Consider the following 15678-nt stretch of genomic DNA (forward strand, 5'->3'; position numbering starts at 1 on the left):
AAAAGAAAAGCAACGGGGAAAGTAATATATATTACACAAGATACTGCTTTCTCAGTCTCTGAAGCTGTGGTCATATTTAAAGGGTTTTTTTCTTTTTCCTCTGACCTATTTTACTTTATTATTGCCAGCAAATTTGAGGTCTTCTGCCAATTAAATAATTTATGTCCTTTTGACATAACTTATCTCTGTATTGCAAGAAGCATTGTCTGCCAAATACTACTCATTCAGTTCTAAGCTTGTCTGCAAGCTGTGGAGAGGCAAGCATTTACCTAGCTTACATGAAGTTTTCACATGGCTTCATTTTTGTCCATCTTACTCCACGGAAGAGGAAATCTCCAGCTGGGAGCGACCCAAATGCTATTATCTGATACTATGGAGCATACCCACTGGCAAATCTAGAAAAATCAGCCTCTGTATCCACATTAAGGATAAATGACAGAAATGTTTGAACATCTCCTAGGACTCCTGCAACAGTTTCCTGGCATTGTAAAAAGAATTATAATCACAAGGGAAAGAATTCTTACGACTGACAGGAAATTTTTATACAGAGATAATGTAGACCTTAGAAAAGCGGGAATTCATCTTCAACAGCCTCAGCCACTGAAACTTGTCTGCACGCCCTCTTTAAACACCTCCATCAAGTGACTCATCCCATTCTGAGACAGTCTAAGATTAGCCAGAACAAGCCACCCTCTAGGGCTCCCTGTCTCCACACTACAAACAGGGCATAGATGACTAGCAGAAACAAGGTGTAAAACACGTGCTAAGGTTAGCAGAGTTGAACCCACCTTCAGAACACAGGTATGGCAGAAATACAGTACATGGGGAAAAATTTCTTTATGCTGGGGTCCGGCTTTTTTAAACATCTTTATTTTCTCTGTTTCCTAGTACTAGGGGACCCAAGAAACAGGACTTTGAATTAGTCTTGAGCTTTCCATTGTTGTTTGGACTTCAACTTCAACACATACTACTTCAACAGTACCCTCTATTTCTTAAATGTTGTACATTCAAACCATACAGGATACTGCTCTGTGTATCGAAAGACATTCCTTTTAGGAAACTGTATTCTAATGCTACATTAAAAAACCCCAACATCTCCTTAAATACCTAAAAACCTCAAAGTCTTCACTGTTGGGACAGTGCCAGCAAAAATAAATTAAGGGACTTACCACCATAGTGATAGATAATGCAGGAAAATTACTACATCTGTTCCTAAAGTAATCTTAAAGAATCTTCACGTCTACAAGAAAAACTAGTAAAAATCAGCAGTGCTGGGGCTAGTGAAATAATTTCCAAACAGTTGCAGAATTAATGCAAATACAGATTCATTGCACTGTGTCATTTGAAAAAGTTCCTGGCTTTCACTCCTCTCTCCGTGTTTCTGTGATGACTTATTTCAGTTGTTTATCTATAGGAATGTGGTGCTACTGAATCTAAATCCACAAGCTTCTACTACTAGAGCTAAAGAATGAGGTTGATTAATTTGCAGGGGTCAAGCCAGGCTAGCTATTAAGGAGGGACAAAATGACCCATCACAACTGGCAGTGCAGTTCTGATGTAGTGCATGTTGTTGTAAACAAATGTGCAACAAAAATCATTTGTCATAGAAGGCCTTAAATTGCCAGAGGTACGTCTGATTTTTAACTATATCATTATATCTCCCATTAGTAATCAAAATCAGTCTATCTCTAGTAGAAGACAGGGAGGACAATTTCATACTTGAGTTTCCCAGAGGTCATCAGAGGCACTGGAGTACAGCTTTCCTGCAGTGGAAGAGGACAGTTCACCATGTGCTCTTCAGGAGAGCACCGCAGCCCAACATTTGGGATTTGAACTTGCCCAAGGGTCTGGCTTTGATTTATGGTGACACTCGGTCTTGTCATACAAGGGGACAAACCGGGTTTGGATGAGAATGGATCCTTGTATTCTGGCCATACTACAGAACCCCTCTGCTTGACCAAGGAGGAATATAATGAGACTGGAAGAAAATCAGAAATTGTATTTGAAGTGGCATTTTATTTGTCATTGCTAGGCAAGTGAGAGAAAGAAATAGGATCTTTTGACTATTCCCTTTGGTTTGTTAGTAAGTTGGCAGCTAAAAAACCTAAAGCTTAGGGCATACATTTCTCTGTAGTTATTTACCTGGGAGCAAATAGATACTCTCCAAGTTAATATTTCTTATGTATTCATATAAATGAATAGCAACTATTATACCTCAAAATCAAACCATTTTTCTCATAATTCTGGGAGATGGAGTTCAAAAGACTTTGCACTGATTATCCTTGACTTCTTGGTTTAGGATAGGCAAAGGAAAGCAAGAAAGGAGGAAAAAAATATTCCAAAAGGAAAGTCCTTGTAGTACTTTTAAGATTCTGTTGGAGTCCTGAGGTCCAGAATGTCTTGGGCAAGCGATGGTTGTATGTCTAACCATACACCTGAGAATATGTTGCTTTGCAATGATACACTCTGACAGTATATGTTACATAAATCATATACTTACAGAGACAAAGTAGTTTTAGATTACAGTCTCTCATGGGTTGCCACTTATTGGGAACAGGGTGCCTAAATGTCCTCCTTTGTATTCTGAAATCTCTTGTAAGGTCCAGGAGCTGGGGAGATAACCAACAAGGGGAAAAAGTGAATACTGACAGAAATCAGGTAACCGCTGTCCCCCTTCTGTCATGTGATGTACTGTCATTAGGTGATAGGGGAAAAGAGAAGGCACTAGCGCCAAGAAAAGGACAAATTAACACTGTGCGAGGCAGGAGATTGATACTGTTTAAATTCAGGATACAACATTACACTGATTATTTACCAAAAGGTAGATACTACTTCCTTGATTTAAATTAATTTCAATCTTCTTCCTTCACAGTCATTACCAAGGAAACCTTTTTAACAACTTGTCCCTACCTGAAGAACTTTCTGCTCCAGTTCATACAGAGCGCTTGGTGCTTGGTCTCCTTGCAGACAGATAATGGCTATTAGGTGACAAGGCCTGACAGAAAACCACCACCCAGACATGTGAAACCAGGTACATTTAAAACTTCTATTTTATAACTCTTTTTTTTACCACCACCTTCATTATCTTCGATATCAAAGTCCCAAGCCTTGACTTACATAAGCATGTGATGGTTGTATTGCTCTGTCCCACAGCTGATGGAGGTGGCATGTTCTCATTTTTGAGAGTTAATGTGACTAAATCTTAGAGACATTTGATAACCTGGTATTGAGTAACATTACCCCGAAACAGCATTTAAGTACTTCAAAAAAACTGGCCTTGAAGTATGGTGCAGATTATCAGTGCTGACAGACTAATATGAAGTTAATTATTATAGCTATGCAACAAAGGTAGTGAGGGACTTAAAAACGCAGGTGATTAGTTAAATGCTATATTAATAAGCAAAATGTCTGCAGTCTACCAAAGACACAAGCTATCAGACACCTGTAGAATAGCATGCAGAAAATAACAAAAGCTATATAATCTGTACTGAACAGAGGCGCTGGGCACTCCAGAGAATCTGGAGCCTGGAAGTGGTGGGATGAGGAGCGGCTACAGTGACCGAAGAGCCTCCACAGTGCCAGCAGCAGACTGTGGTACTTGGAGAGCAGTAGCAGCCAGGGACAGAGCAGCTTGCGGCCAGTGGCAGTCAGGCTCTGGAAGGACCAGTAACATGAAACACGTTAACTTTGAAAAAACACCGCTGCGCAGGCATGAGTTTTCCATTTTGGTACTACCTTACACTTTCCAAAATTTCATGCAAATTCATCGTACATAGAAAGTAAATGGAAAGCACCTAACATTTAACAGAGTATTAGAAAAACATGGTAAAGGGGAGAACAGTGGCACAGGGGGCAGCCGAAGAGCAGAGGAAGGGAAGGAGACATGGCAAGGAACTAACTAAAGCAAGCAGCAACATACTATTAATCTAGCAACTGTAACAAGAGGTGCCAGTCCTTTAGGAGCAGAAATAAATCTACTTACAGCATTAATCGGTAATGCTTGAAATCAATAATACATAACAGACTAATGGATCTGAAAAGTCATTAGTGGTATGGGAAGCTTACTTCCTAGAAGTAATCGAGCTAGTCAGAGAATGGATAATCTTGTCTGTGCAAAAACTGGTATTATATGTTCAAGTGATGTGAAAAGCATAAATTCCGATTTTTTGCATGAAAAGAAATGTCAAAATAAGTTTCTTGATAGGTGCCTTTCAATATTTTTACATGAAGCTTCTAAACTAAAAATATGTCTATTTCAAAAATGTTGTGAAAGAATGCAGATATTCAGGTTTTTTTTCAGGATTACATCAGTAAAATTACTGGAAAAATACCTAGTCGAATGGTCTTTTGCTAAGGGACAACTATTTAGACAATTTTTAGTAAAGCTATAACTAGCACCAGAAGTTAACGGCACAGGAAATAGTGAAATACAGTGACTAAGCCATCTTGCTACCTTTACCTTTAGCTGGATAAAAAGCCAAATAATTTTATTTACTGTATCTACATGATAAAAGGCTGTCCTGTTACAGCAATGTTTTGTTGCAGATTTTTTCTGTTTCTTTAGACAGAAGGAAAAAAAGCTGCAAGGGCTGTGATAAGACTAGTAAATCAAATCAAATGTATTTTTTATAAGGAATATCTTCTGACACTAAAAATGTTGATCTTGCTAATGGTTCTGGCATAACACATGTGAGAGGATTACAAATTTGTAAAGTCAGTTTGTCAAAGCAATCACCTCTTCAAAGAAAGGACTCCTCTGGAAGAGCACTTGTGCTTTGACAAGAACGGACTTTGAATGTCCAAGGCAGATGAAAAAGGTCCCTTCCAGGCTCTGCTCACCAAAGGACAGATACCCCTATTAAACAGTAGCATAGGAACAGAATGGGAGGAGGTACCTTTCTCATTCCCAGAGCCCGCAAAGCCAGAAAAACTTGTAAATTTTCTGGAAGGGGGGAAAAAACCCACCTCTGAAGTTCGGCATGAAGTATTTTTAAGAGTAACCAGGAGATACTTGAAATATCCAAAAGTTAACACAAATGCTGATTATATTACTTTCCTCCTCACTCTAAAGGAGATTTAGTAACTTCAGACCCCACTACTAGTTTGCTTTCTTTTGGTTTATCCTTTGGGTCCCTTTTGTTTCTGTTTGTGCCTAGAACTTGGTGTTTCACTGAAAGGCAGGTTAAAAGCTGAGTGTGAGCTCTAACCAGAACTAATGGAGTCAAATTAACTTCTAAAGGCAAATTCTATTAATAAAACTGGATTTAAAAACTGGGGAAGTTTTCAGAAGTGTTTATAGATAAAAAGGTACAAACCAAGATTGCAGAAGGTCTGTAGAAACCAGTGAGATAGCTTAATATAACTGGTATCACTTAACCTTTATCAAACCTGATAAGGACATGAAGCTTATGGTCACTAAAACTAAAGCATATGCTAAGTTGTATTGGTTTAATGGTGTTTATGTGCATGGTAGATTAAGGCATGGTTAGCTTTAACAGCCCCTTTGTTGGTTAGGAATGTAAATATTGATTTGCCCATTTCACTGACTAACGTAGATCTTTGCTAAAGAAGTGAATAATTTACAGCACTCAAAGCCTAGAGGTCTGGCTATACTCCACTGAACTAAAACATACTCTGGTAAAAGCAAAAACTCTCGGGTGAGTTCTCAGTCATAAAAGCCCCAGCCACCCCTGAGCACAGATGTGTTAAATCCCATAACGGTAGGCACTGGAAGGGGGTTGTGTTCTTTCAGGAGTTAGTATATGAAGAGAAGAATCATTTTACATAGTATTGTACATACCAGTCTACTAGTTCAGAAGATGTCATCCTAAGGGTTGGAGTCCTGTTGAAAAGAAATTGTGAGTATAACTGGAAGAAATTAACAGTAGTATAACCTCAAAAAATTACAGTCAGAATTATTTAAGTAGTGTTCTGTGAACACATGAGAGTTCAAGCAACAGTTCATTTACCCAGCTTCTGCTGTTCTTGTTGCCGTATAAATATTGCCTTATGATGAAGGTATTTCTTCTCTCACCTTTTTCACCTTACTTCGTCCTTTCTCACCTCAACCCAACTTAATGTTTTTTCCATTTTCTTCCCACTGTTCATTTCTTCCTTCCTTTCCCCCCCCAAGTGGTATCTCTCATTCATTCTTTCTCATACTTATCCTTTCTTCATTTCGGTATTTTTCAGTCTCTGTGGAATAATAAATACTTTGTTTTCTAGGAAATTGGAAAAGCACAAAAGCAAACTATTTTTCTTAGCAGGGAAGTAGTGGACCATATCTGCAGCCAACTGATCTCAGAGTCCCTGCATGGAATAATTCAGTTCCATATCTGCTAGTCCCACTCTAATTTTGTGTTCAAAAGTTCTTTGCACACTCAGCAAGCTAACAAGTACTCAAACTTTGTAACAAGACCTTTAAAAAGCTTTCGCTGCAATATTTGGCACAGACTTCGGGACTTTTTATTAGGTAATGAAGGAAGCCCCCACTGCAGAGGATGACATTACTTAATGATAAGATGAAAGCAAGGAAACATGTTTTTCTCCCACACAGCAAAGGCATATTACTGGATGTTGCTGCATATCATGTACTAGTTGAATTAACAATCATTTTGGAAAGCCTGCGCTTAATGTGAAAAATAGTAATAATAAGAAATAAAACAGTTTAAAAAAAGGTCCATGGCCTATGTTAGAAGAATATAACTATATAAAGCTATTTTATAGATACAGCTGTTTTGTTAAATAGGCAGCGAACTGGTTATTTGTAAATTTGTTCTAAAATAGCATCATTCTGGTTTTAGAAGTTAGATAAGAAGAATGGAGATATTTTCTTTTAACAAATAGCATTAAGTGGAGCTTTGGTGGTACTTAGTGAACTGCTACAGTCTGGTTTACAGTCTGTTGAACACTAAACAATGGAGCTGGGTTTTTGTGTGGTGTTCCTTTACTGGATTACATTGTTCAAGCAGATGCAATCACAGCAATATTAACTACCTTCTGAGGTAAGACGAAGGACTCAGCCAGAGGCAGCTGTTAAAGTTTCATAAATGTTTCACAAGAAATTAACTGTTTTCAAGTAGGCAGAAGCTCATAAGGAAGCTTGTTCTGCATGAAATTAGGGCAAATTTTAATTTATTTGAATACAGTTTCATTTAAATAGCTATTTATTTTTAATTTGAAAGTGTTGACAAGGCACAATACCTTTACTTACTACTTATCACATGACAAAACTACAATAACTTGTCTCTGTCTCTTCCGCAGCAGGATATCCAGTGTGAGTTTGTTACATTACAGGAAATATCTATTTTTAAGTGAAGTGATAGCACCAAGAAAGGCTTTCTGACATATATAATACAGCAAAAAGTATTTTAGCATAGAGTCCAGGTCTTTAAAAGACTTCTTGCCCACTTGTCCTGTATCTCATCCTTTGCAGTCACAGCTCTCCTTTGTTATCAGCTGTGATGAAAGGATGGAAGACATCCAAGAACCTTCTTTATCTATAGATAAGTAATAGTCTCCTGTTGGACCTGTCCTTTCCCTTAACAGAACCTGCGGAGGTCCATGTTTCTCAAGCTTCTCTCCCTTGGTTCTACTTTGGAAGTAATGTTTGATACAATCTTGGTTGTATACATCTTTGTTTCCCTATTACCACTTGGTCTGAGCAATTTGCAGTGCTTGAAAAGCAAGTTACACCACGACTTACCTACCATTCATGAATAAGATTAGATTATGATTAGTCACCAAGTAGATCCCTTGGAAATTTAGTTTTAAGAAGCACATACTGTTTCTGTTAACTTCTTCAAACCACCTGCTCTAGAGGGGCTGGAAATGGTTCAGCTATTAAGAAACAATATCATACAATCACATAGTTTTTCCTAGCCATCTTATCAGCTTGATTATAGAAAGAGAAAAAATAGCAGCAAAATAATTTCTTAATTATTGGAGGAAAGTACTGATCAGGAGAGCTGGGGCATAAAAAAATATCTGAAACATGAACCACCAGCGAGGAACACCATCTCATAATCACTCACCCTTTGAAGAAGTTCCTCAGCTGAGAGTTGAAGCAAGATTCATGACACCTGTATGGTTCAGCAGAGAAAGGCTGAGGACCATTGCTGTAATCCACACTAAGCATTAACAACTGTTTCTATTCCTTCTCATAATTTACTAAAATATTGTCCAATTTAAACTGTAAATTTAAATTAGCAAAGGGAGTGCCAGTTAGTCTGTGTGACAAGAATCCTGGGGCACTGTCACAAGACGAGATCTGTAACAAGAGAGCAAATCATGAAAAATTAAGTTTGAATATGAATAGCCTTTCCTAAACAGGGCTTTATTGCAAGGGCTCTGACTTTAGCTCACACAGTAGAAGTAATTCTCAGTTGCATTTGCCAGAGGCAATTTTTAGATGTAATAAATCAATACAAGATAACATACATTAGTGGCTCCTGCTCTATATTTGTCACTTAAGATTACAAGTTGAGAAGACTGGTACGTATTTGGTGAGCCCCATTACCTTCATCTGAACCCTGAAATTCAGGGCCAGTAACTAACTCGGGGAGAGCTTGCTTTCAGTCTACAAAAGCCTAAGGATCACAGGGGATGCTGAGGATATTACTGTGGGGCATATAACAGGATAGATGAAATTTTTATTTACTCATCACTTAATAGAGCATTCTCTTGCTTTAAGGTATTACAAAATTAATATTTTATATATAGGAAAAGGATTAGCACCAATTTGAGTTTCATATAAGAATCAAGTACAGTTTACACAACAGTGATCTCTAATGTGAATAAGAGTTTCATAGATATAAAGAGATAAATGCTTTGCTAATTTATTATGAACAAAATTGAATCTGAGACTTTAAATAAAAATGAAGTTAGTATTTTTAACAAAATGGACTGCAAGAGTCTGAATTAGTCTTCAAAGTACCGTAGGACCAAAGGTCACAGGATCAAGCTCTGCACATAGAGTGTTTTTAGGAGCGGATCACCAGCAGAAGTATTATTGAATTGAACCCATTCATAAAAGTCTTGTTAAAATAGTGCCATTAGTTTACAAACATAAGAGAACAGAAGAAGTACTTGAAGTATGATTTTTGGCAAACGAAACCGGTGCTGAAAAGCTTTGGGTCAGAAAACAGCAAGGACCAGCAGCTCCCCAAGGGACTGGAAACTATGTGGCAGCACAGCCAGGAGAACAGGGACCTCCACCAGCCAAGGTCCAGCCCCACTATACCTGAGAAAAGCAAGTAGGACAGGCTGAGGGATAACAGCTAGCAGTCCAGATGCTCGTGCACATACCTGAAGATGATGAGGCAGATCTGAAGCCAAACTGAGAAGCCATGTCAGGATCAGATCTACTAAGAATAACAAGAGTAAAACACCCTGGGGAACAATTCTGAGGGAAAGCCAAGACCAAAAGGACACAGATAGCAAGACTATAACTGCAGACTAGCAGCATTCCCATAGATAAACAGGAAGAAAGCATCCAGGGCTGAGCTAAATAGAGCTCCTGGGCAGAAGGGGTGGATGAGGGAACAGGTGGGGCTGGTCAGGGGAACTAAGGCCTGTTGGTTTGCTCAAGGCTCTGATGGTTTGCAAGCATTCTTGCTTCCCCTGAGAGTGCCTGTTTTACTAATACCTATGAAGCTATTCTTTTGCCTTTTCTTGCCAGACTTGCCAAGGTGAAAAATTAAAAAGAAAGCATCTCTTTCAAAATTGCAGTTTGATCACACAACCTTGAATTACATCCTTAAACATTCCTCATGTCACGTTTCAGTTCATCATGGTTTCTCTTTAGGTTCCTGAAGTGGATGATATTTAAGTGATTTTCAGCTTCTCTATTTTACTCTCTGTAAGTTGGGCTTTAACAAGCTGTCAGATCAAATAGACAGGAGGCTATTCATGTTTCCGCTCATTTTATCAACAGAGCAAAAGTACTCTGAATCAGGGAGAGAACAGAGGGCATGTCAACACCATATAGAGATGCTAGTTTGGGTTGTGGAAGCAGAATGGACACATCGGTACAACACTTCTTCCCAGCTAATTACTCCTGCTGAGCATTGCTTTTCAGTGATGTTAACTATTCTAATCATAGTGCTCTGCTAACTTTGTTCTGTAACTTCTTTTGCTACTACTAGCTTCTCTGCACAGCACCATAGCACATGGTATAGGCACACTAAAAATGAATAATTTTTTAAAAAACAGATGGGGATAATAGTCAAGAATCCATACCACCTTGTGCTATTGGATGTCCTTATGATAGATCCATAAAGATCCCTGATATGGGGAAGGTGTATGTGTAGCGTGTTCTGCACGGCACTTGGGGATAGTGTCTAAAATAGTAGTTGGAGGGAAAAAGAACTGGCCCCATTGAGTCAAGACACATACTGTGGGGCTCCTGCTATTTTCCAAACAGTAAACCCAATGGCTGCAAGTGAACACAGGCAGGGAAAACTGTTTTGAGCTGTCTCAAGGCTGTGAGGAATGCCATCCTGTGCTGTGCAGGCCAAAGTCATTATGCAGAGCCAGCTGTGCCAATAATCACTTGAAAATTAAATTGTAAGAGCAATGGAGCCTGCATAGTCTTGTGATACCTGTTAGAGACAGTACAATTCCTCCAAAATATCCTTGGTTTGTGCAAATACAATGTTTGTATAGCTGTGGATTCTCTGAAGGATTGTGTTGTGGTTTGGGGTGTTGGGGTTTTTTTTTTTGCTTAAGATAAAAGAATTAAATGTGTCAGGGCCCTGAGTGACTAGGCCTTAATGACCCTAATCAACCTCATCTAGGCTCCATACCCACACCTCCGCTCACCCGCCCAGAAATTACACTTAAATTCGGGTCTGAGCATTCAGTAATTAAGTGCTGTTGTTAGAGTGCTGGTCTCTAATTCTAGTTCTGATCTATAGGTTGCCTTTTTAGCTTTATCTTAGGTTTGTTTTGTTTCTGTGGGGTCTGCTGGGTGCTTCATGAGCTATGTTGGACCCTGGCTGTTTTTATTGCACCAGACCCGATCTGTAGATCAATTTTTTTGGTTTGATCTTGGGCCTGCACCATTGTTGCAAGTTGCTGGTATAACTTGGATACTTAGTCAAACCTGGCAGCTCCCTCTGGGTCTGCCTTGCACGGGTACTATGGGAACTGCTAGCCTTTTTACTGTGCTTGTCCCTTCGTACATTTGGGAACAGCTGATCCTTGATGCATCCTGAGAAAACGAAGCTTAGTAGCTATGGAATTTATCTTTATGGCTTTAAGTCATCTTCAATGACTATATTTCTATTCAATGTAAACTTTCTTCTTAACGTTATTGTTAGCAATGCTTTATAGCTCATAGTAATACCTTTGTTTGTTCTCCTCAGCTGCCCTTCAGGCTGTTCTTACAGTTTGTTGTTTATGTAATCTATTTTCCTACTTCTTCCTAAAGGCATGGGTCTTCCTTCCTGTGAAATGAGCTAGTTCAGAGAACTGAAAATGAAGCGCAGCAGAAGTGAGTACAGAAAGCTGATGGAGGCTGAGCATGAGGGATGATACAGTTCTATTCTGGCTTCTTTAGATATGCCTATTAAATTACTTGTAGTGTTCTTCTTAGCTGTGTAGGAGTCGGTAGGTGGATCTGGTTGCTTTTACTGCTTCTGAAAGCAATTACAGGTCATTTGTTTCAGTGAAGATTTCTACTTTATTTGGTGCTTGAGGTAGCCCCTGTGTCAGCTCCCAGGAGTAGAATTATGACAGGACATCCATATGGCACTGGATTACTGTGTGAGCACTTTGATTTTGTCTTACCTTAAAAATACAAGAAGGCAAAGGTTTGTTATGGAGCACTATGGGCCAAACTGCAACTCGGATGTGACCACTCCTGTTGTACCAGTCGGGTCCTACCACACTTTACGAGGGAGGCCTGCTAGGCCAGATGCTGTCCTCATAAAGCAAGCTACTGAGGAAATGGAAGTAATAACATTCCCTTCTCTCCAGTGCAACATTTCTCACCACAGAATGAACTCTTTAGTGAGAAGCTGTAAAAGACTGCAAGGATCAGCAGGCTTGTGTTCTAAGAGTGTCAAAATAAGGGGGTTTCCTCCCACCCAAAACCACACAGGAGAAAGATGAAAGACAGGAAGGCAAAAGTAGTATCTTTATCTTGTAGTTCAGAAATGGGACTTGAAGTGGGTAGGAGTTGTGTAAAACCATTCAGGAAGTCCACAGCAGAAATACAGGCTGCCTGAATCGCAGCTTCATCTAGAAGACCTGTCTGTCCTCGCATGCACAAAAGGCTATGTTTTCTAGAAAGAAAATAAATTATTTCTGCCTCATGGCTGCTGCCAGAGAGGATGCTGGCTGTTCAGTAGCAGCGTCTGTATTTGTGGCTATGAACTTGCTGAGAGATGAGAAACCTGAAAGCAGAACTAGAGGTTCTGGTTACGCTGCCTGGTGGGCTGGGGGTGGTCTGATGTGGCAGCAGGTACAGTGTAGTCAGATGGGGACTACGGCAGCAGAAGGTATCTCAGCAGTATAATTATGTAAAATAGACCAGATGCTGTTTACAGTGTGGGGGAATTATTTATTAACTTTCAGAGATACTAATGATGATAGTCTTAGGTGTTGTTATAGGAAATACTTGAAGTGATTTAGTCAACCCTGTCTGACTCTACCAGATACCCTAATAAGTGCAAGAAAAGAAAATTATATCCTTTCTTGCCTTCTGGAGATACCAGAATCTGTTTTCAGTGTAGGACTTGCATATCAAGTTTCTTTTGCATTACTGTAGAGGAGGATCCTGCCATTAGGTGGAAAAACTACTTTTTGTTTCCTTTCATTTCTGTAGTTCTCACAGCCTTAACGCTCTTCCACCTTCCTCCTCTTAGAGGCTGTCTGCATTTGGTTATTAAATCACTTTTGCGCCACGAGGAACTGCTTTTTCCACAAAGTTCTGCACACTATTTACGTAAGTAATTTGTCATGGATCCAGGACCATAGGAATTAATGTTCAACCTAAATTGCCAGTCTCTCTAGTATGTCTGGCTAGCGTGTCTCAGAGGATACTGCTTTGCACTGAGCCTTCATGCTGTGCTTTAGCTTGCTTAGAGCCTTTCTTCAACCCTTGTAACCTTTCAAAGGCAAGGGCCTCCAGAGCACCAGTGGCCGTTGGTGCTTCCCTCAGAGAGGCAGTGCCACAGCCTGTAAATGATCTGTTCACCTGCTCTCAGGAAGCTTTAAAGTCTTCTGCTTTGTGGGAAACACTTTTCTGGTCCCTTCTCCTACCACAACAGTCCTTGGTAGAGCAGGGCCCTGGCTTCTCTTCTCAAGCTTTCAGGCTCCAGTGCCCTGTGCATGGGGTCCAGAGGTGAAGAGGGGCCCGTGCAAACCCTAAATGGTGCAGGGACATGACACAGCCTCGTGAAGCTTTATGTGGAAATGGGAGTTGAGGCAGGAGGCACTGTAGTGAGAAAACTTTCAGAGTTTGCAGTAGCATGTTCCATTGCACCAAATTAATGTACATAGTACATAGTAGTCATAACAGTATCAGAAGGAACAGTCCTGCACTGACAGAGGAAAATATTATATGTAGAAGAGGTGCAACTTTTTTATCTAGTAGAATTTTAGGTTGCGGTTTGCAATGTTCATTTTTTTCCAAGGAGGGGTGACAAAGAGTATATATATATATATATAAAACCCCAAACTGTTGAAGAATGACAAGTTTGGTATTAACCCTGTCTAGTAGCTTTCATTTAAAGTGTGTAGGAAAACCTAAATGAAAAGCATGGTTTTTTGTCTTCATAGCTATTATAATCTGAATTAAAAACATTCATCTTTTTATCTAGTGTAAAGAAACCTCTAGATTCATGTATATCTTAAATGCTCCTTTAATACTGATTGTATTGTGAGCTATCAATTAAATATTAAATATACATAGGCTTTTATATAAGGGCAGACACTTGTGAACAATGGAAGTGACAATATTTTGGCATGTCAAGGCCTATTTACAGAGTAACTCCTAGGTACGCTTGTCTAACAAACAGAGCCATTCAAACCTAATGAATAGAAGTAATTCCTGCTGATATTTTGAACTGCTATGTTTTTATGTCAGGACCTACATGGACACTTTCCAAGCCACAAATTATATAACTGAAGAGGTTGGGAGTAAGCAGTGGATTTAGATATTCAAAGTTATCACGGCACAATACACTGTTTATAAGGAGCTGACTGTAAACACAATTCTGTACAAGTGGATTGACTGCTCCCTTTTGAAACATAATTACTTAGGTTAATTCCTGTCCTGAAAGAGAAATCAAATGTTTATGGGAGCCTTTTGGAGGTGGAAAAAGAAAGTTTTTGATTAATGTAGAAATGTATTGTTATAAGACATATATAAACTTTTAAAATATAAAGTAATGTTTGACTAAGTTGCAGTCCTCTGCTGATGAGTGCCTTCCCTGAGGGCAGTTGGTGGGAAGGTGTAAGCTTGATTAGAATTATTGGCTTGTATGAAGGCAAGCAACGTAGTGGTGGTGTGGTGTGTGGTGGTCTGCACTGCGTTTGTCTCTTGCTGTTGGAGATTTGCCTATATGAGGGAGCAAACTCTTAGTCCAGTTTAGTTACTCGCTTGGTTGTGCATGCTCCCCTTTAAAAGAACTGAACTCCAGTGCCTTAGAAAACCTACACTGTTCCTACTGATTTAGCCAAAAAGCAAATTTCTGTCTAGCTGAATGGAAGCTAAATAGAGCTATAAAGAAAAAAGATAGTTGCATTATTGTGCCGTTCTCCCTAGGTCTGTCCTTTCTCCTCTTAAACATGTCAGAGGAGTCAAGGCTGAAAATACAGAAGTAGGAAAGGGAGAGGAGGAACGTGGTAAGGAGAGATGGATGTGGATGTGAAATGCCAGAGGATCAGTGAGCAGATTAAACAGACTGAATGAGGAATGGTGATGGGAAAGACTGCACATTTTCTTTTTGCCTAAGAGTAATGGAGAAGAGTCTAGTTTGGTAGCGTTAACTCCCTGTCTCCATGATGATTACAGCTATGGCTGTGCAGAAGGACTGACATTCTGCAAGATGCTGTATGACCTGTCTTCTATAGCTGCTACTTGGCGAAGATGCATACACTTGGCTGATTTGGGAGTCTATACACCATGTCTGTAGTTGCTGTATTTGACAACTGTTTGGTGCTCTTGAACCTGTGCAACTGCAGATAGAGATGGACTTTGTCATGCAGTCTCAGCAATGTCTGTGCCAGCTGTACTCTGAAGCCTCAAGCGAGGCCACCAAACATCTCTGGGTGGCTATCCCACTCCAGCACAAGTCCCCAGAGTCCCTACTTGCTAGGTTCAGATTATATCTTTTGTAGCAAGTGACTGGCTATTAGGCAGCCAGGTCTGACATACAGAAGAGTAGATGCTTTTCTGTTAGAAAAGGTCATCTCCAGAATTTCGTCAAGTAGGCAAAATCAGGAGTATGCTTTACACAGTTCTTTGCAGGACTACATTGCTTTTATGATCAAATCTTCAGGGTTTTGTTAGTGTTTGGGTTTTTTTATTAAGGGTCTTGGAAACAAAGCTTGGTAAATTTAATAGATAATTCATTTAATAGATATCAGAATGACAAAATCAGGGTTAACTATGCTGAGATAGGAACTTAAAAAATTAGATAAATGCAAAACACAGCAGGGCTAGGAAAG

The 15678-nt window shown here is 39.5% G+C and overlaps 1 protein-coding gene across 1 annotated transcript in view; it reads left to right on the top strand.

Moving 5' to 3' along the window:
- The window catches only part of WAPL (WAPL cohesin release factor), a 159860-nt gene that overhangs the window by 56448 nt on the left and 87734 nt on the right, over positions 1-15678 (top strand). The window contains exon 3 of the mRNA XM_037400924.1: positions 2873-3031. The gene's annotated coding sequence lies outside the window, so the exon portion shown is untranslated. The remainder of the gene's footprint in view (positions 1-2872; positions 3032-15678) is intronic.

The sequence above is a fragment of the Falco rusticolus genome, chromosome 9, assembly GCF_015220075.1.
Source record: "Falco rusticolus isolate bFalRus1 chromosome 9, bFalRus1.pri, whole genome shotgun sequence".
In the NCBI taxonomy this organism is placed as follows: Eukaryota; Metazoa; Chordata; class Aves; order Falconiformes; family Falconidae; genus Falco; species Falco rusticolus.